This window comes from Triticum urartu, chromosome 4 (assembly GCF_003073215.2).
Source record: "Triticum urartu cultivar G1812 chromosome 4, Tu2.1, whole genome shotgun sequence".
NCBI classification, from domain to species: Eukaryota; Viridiplantae; Streptophyta; class Magnoliopsida; order Poales; family Poaceae; genus Triticum; species Triticum urartu.
The window spans coordinates 105,339,889-105,348,191 of NC_053025.1; the positions used below are offsets into that span (position 1 = coordinate 105,339,889).

Consider the following 8,303-nt stretch of genomic DNA (forward strand, 5'->3'; position numbering starts at 1 on the left):
CTTCTGTAATTATTATTATTTGCATCGGGCAAAATTTTGGACCGCTAGATATGGCCACAAACAGATGCGCACTGCGGCCAGCAACGCTCCTGTATGCCCCGCCGCACTCCTCCCTACCACCATGGCGTCATGCTGCCTCTGTCCCGATCATCCCTCTAAACCACCCCTTTCTCCGACGAACGCCGGCACCGACCCCCTACCCAGAGTCAACCTTCGAACTTCCTTTCGCGGTTCTCACTCATCCACGGCTAGCACTCGCCGCCGAGACCACAGACGGCAACGACCTTCCCATCTCGTGCTGAGTGCAGAGCAGAAAAGTGACCGAAGCGTCAAAAATTTTCAGGCACATGACGTTTAGCAAATGCGATACAAGAGCTTTGAGTACTTTTGCAAAGAAAAAAAATCAATGGTAACAAGCACGTGAAAGAATCACATCAGGCACATGATGTGATATGAAACTCTCACTGTGAGTAGCAGCTACTTAAAGCTGTAAGTCATAAGAAAAATACATCCATATATGACATGTCCATCAATCCAAATGTTAACGAAACCAGAAACCTAGACATAAAGGTCACTCCGGTTTGCTCTATGTGAGATAATCCAGACTAGCTGTAACGGAAATTGAGAATGGGACCGTAAAAATCAGGTCCCAAGAAGCAATGACAAAATCGGGCGAGACGCTACTTTTCTAGTGCCGTCAACCACTATCCACACTTGGCCGATTAGTTAATGGGAAGAACTGTCATGGAGTATGAGCAGAGGGGCCACTCTTCATTGCCTGGACTGTTCCTTCTTGGCCTGTCTCCACAGTATCTTCATGTTTGCTCCTGTAACAAGAGTGGAAAACATAAGAATCTGAAGACGTCTAATTCAGTAATGATATCTATGAAGGACAGACAGTTTTGGAATGGCTTCCCAATATATCTGCATCAGGGTTAATAAGATTAGTAAGACAACTGAATGGAACCCATGAAAATCTCCATATATCTGCATCTAGGATATCCTCAAGAACAATGTTCTAGCACATGTATGCTTGCATGGAGCAAATAATTACACAATCTTCATCATAGAACACAAACACCATTTCCCAGACACTGGTCAATACTTCCTCCGTTCCAAAATATTTGCAGAGGAAGTAATTATCAACTTCTGCTTCAGCCAGAAGTCTAATTTTTCTCTGTTTTTAGGAACATATGTGATTCTTCTTTGCATGACTTAAAAATGTTTGATATTGTCCTATTAAAAGCTGCATGCTGCTAAACAACCATGACTGTACCTTAGGTGCATTTTGCTGCAGCCCACCGGAACCCTTTTCTGTTGGTTGTGACAACCAACGAGGCTTGATCTCATCCACCAGCTCGGAGCATCATGGAATGATGTACACAGGTTCTACAAAAAAGAGGTTAGTGGAGCATGCCATGGTCCATAAATGAGCTTACCTGCACAAACAATGACCTACCAATGCAAGTCTGAAAAAAAGTATTTGTGCATTCTGTTTTGTCGAGCCATTGACTACAGCCTGTGCATACTACAGGCATCAAATATCATCCTGACGATTTCTACAACCTACTCCCCCAAGTTTCAAGAACCTATTGCATTCATATGTTATGACAGCAAGACATTTCATCAATGCCCCTTTTCCCTATTATACTATTGTACAATTGTAAGAGCAAAACTATATGTGTAGCTCTAGTGTGATTTTCCATCTTAAGAGTCTAATGCCCTGCATAAAGATCCATATCAACTTATTAATGAACGGGGAAAGGAAGGCATATAATTCATACAATACACAAAGAAATCGAGCTTTCGAAGATTGTTGGTTGGCTAGATTACATAGATCCAAACTGTTTTGAAGCAATAGCTTGGCTTTGTTTTTCCTCCAAGCATCATGAGAAACAAAAATCCGCAATTTTTAGCATCATATTGTCATCTAGAAATATGTTTGCAGGTCTAAGGTCTAAGCGAACAATATATCTCTTGTGAAGATAATGTAAACCCTCGCAAATTCCTTGATTATTTGATAGCGCTCTCTACATGCAGACCCATGCATCTTGAATCTACAAAGAAGAGAAGAACGTTAATTTTTTAAGAAAGTTAAGTCAATCAATCTTTCAAGTTGATAGATAATAGACAGCATACTTGTTACATAGGCATGTAGATTCGCCTAGGTAGACATGCAACGCAGAGCAAACATTTGCCTTTTTTTGTATTTTGGTCTTTCCTTGTGAGTCAACACAATATCCAATAGATCATACTATATTTTTGCTCTTATTTTTTATCATGCATTGCAATTGTCCCATGCCACACAATTTCTGCAATTATCACAAATCTTGTCAACACCGGCTGAAGTTTTAAGATAAACTATAGTTATAACCATGAGAGTTTTAAGTTATCATACCTCAATGAAGAGAATCTCAATGGACAAAGCGCTATGAAATAATCAAGGGAATTTGTGAGGGTTTGCATTATCTCCACAAGATTCATATTCTCCAATTAGACCTCAAACCTGCAAATATATTGCTTGATGACAACATGGTGCCAAAAATTGCAGATTTTGGTCTCTCAAGATGCTTTGAAGAAAAGCAAAGCCAGGCCTGCTATTACTTCAAAACTGTCAGGATCTATGAAAGCGTTTTGAGCTTTCATCAACTAACACGCACTGCAGCTCATTTCTCGTGGATCTGAAAGTTAAACAAGATGAGAAGTATTAGTTATGAAGTTACTATCCCAACTAATCATCATAAATGGCAAAATTACAGACTCTTATGCTCACATAAAAAACATTGGTACATAGATTTCTCTATAAAGAACGAAAAAAATCTTAGATACACTTTATTAGGATGAAGATGTGAAACACTCTTACACCCACATGTAAAACTTTGGTAGATAAGTTTCTAGAAAAGTAAAACTTCATAGATACAGTTCATTAGGATAAATATGTGAGACGATAAGTCTCGGTAAATTCCGACAATATTGTCCACACAGACACAAGCGAAGGGAGTATATGGCTACTGATAAATCCACCTTGCCCACCGCTACTCGACCTACTGACGCGCTTGACAACATGGATAAAAAAATACTATGAACATAGATCTACGACGATGAAAAGTAATCAGTACGAGCAGCTTGTAAGTTCAGAAGCTACTACGATGATATATATGACGGGAAGAGCATATGCAAGAGCGACACAAAACAAATCATCGGAAGAAACTTCTGCCAAGAGGGGGGAAGACGGGGGTTACCTAGGGGAGGCCTGCTGCCTACGAGCTTCAGATCTGGTGAGAGCTCGTGAGGTCGAGAGGGTACTCTTATAAAGGAAAACGAGCCTCAGATCTGGATCCGGCGTCAGAATAAAGATGAGATTTACACCCCTGACGATGCCTTTAATTATGCGGGAATCCAGCTGGTTGGTCTGCTTTTAACGTACCTGCTGACAAAGTCCACTCTCTACGCACGGACCGAAAGATGCCCACCCTCCCTTCGTTGGAAATGGTCACGGCATCGCACGCTGGGTAAAATGTAAACTTCTTTTTTTTTTACCGGAAATACAGGTATAGGCACTTGATCAAGAGCATCTCCCGATTTGTTGAAAAAATTGGAGTGTTTTTTATTAGATGCACAAATATACGAAGGATATCCCCTGCACTAAGAGCATCTCCATTCATTCGGCCCCCCAGCACAGCAGCAGGCGCTATTTCAGGCCATCACCCGGCGCTTTTTAGGTCCTGGGTGTGATCTAGGCCCCAGTCACGCTTCTAGGGGCCGCCCCAAGACATTTAAATTCAAACTTCGCATTTCCCGCTACCAAAAAAGGCCACAAGTCCGGCGATCAGCGCCACAAGTCCGGCGATCAGCGCCACAAGTCCGGCGCTCAGCATGCCACAGTTCGGCGATCAAATGGCATAAAAGTTCGGCGTTCAAAAGGAAGGACGCGTAGGCAATTCATCAAACGGAGGCACCGTCCAGCGCCGCGTCCAGTGGCGTCAGACTCGCGGGAATCGACGTGCACGGGCTGGTCAGCGCCGGCGGCATTGGGGTCGAAGTGGGAGCTGGCGCCGCCGTCGACGTCATCTGGTTCAGGATGAGGCCACGCTTCGCCAGGTACCACGCCTTGACCTACTCGTCCATCGCCGACATGTCCGCCCCCCCCCCCACATCAGGAAAGTCAGGTCGGTGTTCCTCTTCTTTGCGGCAACATTGATCCGGAGCAGGTCGAGCTTGACGGCGTTGTTCGTCATCAACGCCGACCATCGCGCCTCGGTTTTCTCTTCCCTCTTGGCGGCCCGAATCTGCACGTCAGCGATGCAATGCTCGATGGACTCGTGCACACGCGCGGTAGCCGACTCGACGTGTTTCGCCGACTTGGCCTTTTTGTTGTCGTCCGGGCGCCCGTCGGCCGCGCCTGGCGTCGGCGTGTCCGGCTTGTACGTCTCCTTGGCCTTGGCGAGGGTGCGTCGGACTTTCGTCCACTTCTCGCACTTCTCGATCTGGGAGAACACGTGGGAGGTACTTGAAATCTTGGTCGATGCTGCTGTCCTGCCGAAACATGGCAAACATCCGGACCATCTGCGCCGAGGAACAAGTGTCGGCGACGCACGCGCACGGCGAAAATGAGCGAGAGATCGGTGGCATACCTGACACTCGATGTTGGCGCCGCTCTCCAGGCGAGCCGCAATCTCCTCGACGACCCCATGCCATTTGTTACACGCCATTTGGATGAGCCCCCAATGGTTCGCCATGGCCTTCGAGCCGTGCTGCATGTGGACGTCGGCGAAGTACGGGTCGACCAGTTTGCGCTCATCGAACTCCGACTTGACGCGCTCCCAGTACGTGCCGGCGCTCTGGTTCATGCCAGTGATCGGGTCGAGGCAGGCGATCTTCCATGCTTCGGCGAGGCACTCGTCTTCTTTGGACGTCCACTTGACGCGGCTCGCCGGTCCTGGCCGCGCGTTTCTTCTTTTTTCCTCTCCTCGCTGTAGCGGGCATCGGCTCCTCCTCCTCCTCTAGCTCCTCCTCGCCATAGTCGAGCTCGTCATCCATGTCGCCATTGAGGTCCATCGTATCTTCTTGGGCATTGAAGCCGGGGGAGGCGCCTGCGGCGGCCGAGCCGGTCGTGATGATGTCATCCATGTCAGCCTCTGTTGCGTCGGGGTTGCCGAGATGCGACGACGAGCCTTGTGAGAAGAGCCCACCACGGCGCAAAGGCGGCGTCGGGGAGGATGTGTAAGCCGACGGGGAGTAGGTGTACGGGGGGTACTGGACGCGGCGAATGCGGGCGATGGCGTGCGCTGGGCGGGATGGCCATGTGAAAAGGTGATGTTGGGGTTGAACCCGTCATGCGCGTCACCGTCGGCGTAGCCAGGCGAGGGCGCACAGCCCCAGGGAGATGTCGAGAAGCCAACCGGCGACTCGACGCTCTGCTGGCTCCAGGGAGTGTGCGGGCCGTGGCCGGGCGGATTCATCATCCCCGCGTGAGAAGCCTCTGCATGTTCCGCCGCGCGATTCGCCTGCTCCGCCACGGCAGCCACCGCCACTGCCGCCTTGTCTTGGGCCTTCTTGGCGTTGAGCCTGTTCCGCCGGTCGGTGGTGACAGCCTCCTGGTGCTGAACCTCCACCTTACAGTCGGCGTTTGACATGCCCGGGGGTTTGGACGGCGACGCCCTCTCCTTCCTCTGCTTCGGCCGGACGGCGCTGACATCGGTAGCAGCGCGATGAAGGAAATATGCCCTAGATGCAATAATAAAGTTGTTATTTATATTTCTTTATATCATGATAAATTTTTATTATTCATGCTGGAATTGTATTAACCGGAAACTTAGTACATGTGTGAATACATAGACAAACAGAGTGTCCCTAGTATGCCTCTACTAGACTAGCTCGTTAATCAAAGATGGCTAAGTTTCCTAGCCATAGACATGTGTTGTCATTTGATGAATGGGATCACATGATTAGAGAATGATGTGATGGACTAGACCCATCCGTTAGCTTAGCACTATGATCGTTTAGTTTATTGTTATTGCTCTCTCCATAACTTATACATGTTCCTATGACTATGAGATTATGCAACTCTTGAATACCGGAGGAACACTTAGTGTGCTATCAAACATCACAACGTAACTGGGTAATCATAAAGATTCTCTACAGGTGTCTCCGGTGGTGTTTGTTGAGTTGGCATAGATCGAAATTAGAATTTGTCACTCCGATTGTCGGAGAGGTATCACTGGGCCCTCTTGGTAATGCACATCACTATGAGCCTTGCAAGCAATGTGACTAATGAGTTAGTTACATGATGATGCATTATGGAACGAGTAAAGAGACTTGCCGGTAACGAGATTGAACTAGGTATGATGATACCGACGATCGAATCTCGGGCAAGTAACACACTGATGACAAAGGGAACAACATATGTTGTTATGCGGTTTGACCGATAAAGATCTTCGTAGAATATGTAGGAGCCAATATGAGCATCCAGGTTCCGCTATTGGTAATTGAACGGAGATGAGTGTCGGAGTAATGGGCCACGGGTAGGCTAACCCGAGCCCCAGAACCTTTCAAGACATCGGGGCAGGCTGCGCTCCTCAAGATCCCAGGACACAGAGCCGCCTTTAGAGAAGTCGGCGGCAAGGCAACCGACTAGACACTCGCGGCCGAGTCCCAGGAACGACTTCAGGATAAGCCGACTCCTGACTGCCGACTTCCCAAGAAGCCGACCTTGGGGAGTCGGACCGCGACTCCAACAAACCCCATATCCTCATCGGGAGGGACAGGACCGGGAGTGGCTACAGTAAAGCCCGCTCCCGCCCCTTACCAGGGGCAGGCATGGCCACAGCACGCCGTACCCGGGGAGATCTCCGTGCGGCGTGGCACTGTTGCCGTGCTGGCCCTGACATCAGCACCGAAGGACCGAATCCTGCGCCCACGACGGCTTGTCTGTATGACCCTGGGGCGGCGGGTCCCACCAGCCAGTGGGACCCCAGGAGATGGCAAGTGCGCCACGAGTCGGCCCCCGGGAGTCGGCCAGACCCTCCCCCGGGGCCCACGCGCCATTAATCAGATGTGACGGAGAGTGGCAATAGTGATCGCCCGCCAGGCGGCGGGGCTGTTGCCACGACTCCATGACCAAGCCCGCGTCATCAGAAGCACGACTACAGTAATCAGCAGCCGGTAAGACCCGTCCGCGGCGGACGCGGCCTGTCGGCTCCGTACCTAGCCAGTCGGCGGGCCCCAGCAGTCGGCGGAGAAGATGGAGGCCGGAGGCACTGACGGCTGGGCCCGCGTCCAGCCGGATTACCATTGTATCCCTGGGGGGTAGGCCTATATAAACCCCCCAGGGCACCCATGCAAAAGGTTGGAATCCGTTAGCTCTAGACCAGATCATATAGGAGGGAGAGAGCTAGCCTTGCCCTCTCCTACCTCCAGGAAACAGCTCAAGGAGCAATCGTGTAAACACTTTGCCATAGTGATCATGCGGAGACCCCGTAGAGCAGGAGTAGGGGTATTATCTCCCCGGAGAGCCCTGAAGCTGGGTAAGATTCGCCGGCGTGCATGTCTACGCCTCATCCCGTTTCCAGGCACCGGCGACGTTCTACTCGCCCCCACCATGATAAGCCATCCTTTGGCATATGTCGCACCCAACCCCCGACATTTAGCGCCCACCGTGGGGCCTGGTGCATCGTCATCCGGAGACCTGTTCTGGACGGGAACCCTTTTCCTCCCTGGCGAGCGCAGCCAGCCAGGCACGCCAGACGGAGTTTGCGCCGACGCGCTGCACGGCGTTGAGATCGCCGGCGCAGCTAGCCGCCTCGCCGAACTTGTCGGCGAGGTTCGCATCTTCGACGAACCTGCATCCGACGCAGGCACGGGCGGCTCCGAGAGCCTCCTCGATCAACTCCACGTCGCCGGCGAGCCTGCCGTAGACTTGGAGTCTATAGGTTCCACCGACCCGATGCTGGTCGACTCCGACACCGCGTCGCTCGACGCGTTCCCCACTAATGTGGTGGTCTACGACGAGCCTCTCCCTCATGCGGAGAGCGGCGGAAGCACCGTCACCGAGGTGCTCATCATCAGTCATGACGAGCTCCCCGGCGGAGGAGCGCATGACCCACTTGGCACGGCGCTACAAGACCTGACTGCGCCCATTCCGGAAGACGCTGATGCAGAGACGTTGGAGGCGCGTCGCCTTCAGCTGGTCGAAGGTGCGAAGAAGCTGGCTAGCATGAGACACTTGTCAGAAGCCTACCAGCGAGAGATGGATCGCGCTGTTGGTGGCTCGCCAGCCCCAGCTGGGCCCAGCCGCCTTGGCA

At 50.8% G+C, this 8,303-nt stretch overlaps 1 long non-coding RNA gene across 2 annotated transcripts; it reads right to left on the reverse strand.

Moving 5' to 3' along the window:
* Positions 1–448: 448 nt before the first annotated feature.
* Positions 449–3,446, reverse strand: LOC125550903. 2 transcript variants are annotated; one of them, XR_007302018.1, is made up of 6 exons: positions 3,428–3,446; positions 3,243–3,333; positions 2,399–2,681; positions 2,140–2,312; positions 1,277–2,057; positions 449–827 (listed from the first exon to the last, which is right to left on the reverse strand). It is a non-coding gene; the product is annotated as an uncharacterized LOC125550903 (long non-coding RNA). The 2 variants fall into 2 exon arrangements; XR_007302017.1 differs by lacking the exon at positions 3,428–3,446 and having other exon boundaries at positions 3,243–3,396.
* Positions 3,447–8,303: the final 4,857 nt, after the last annotated feature.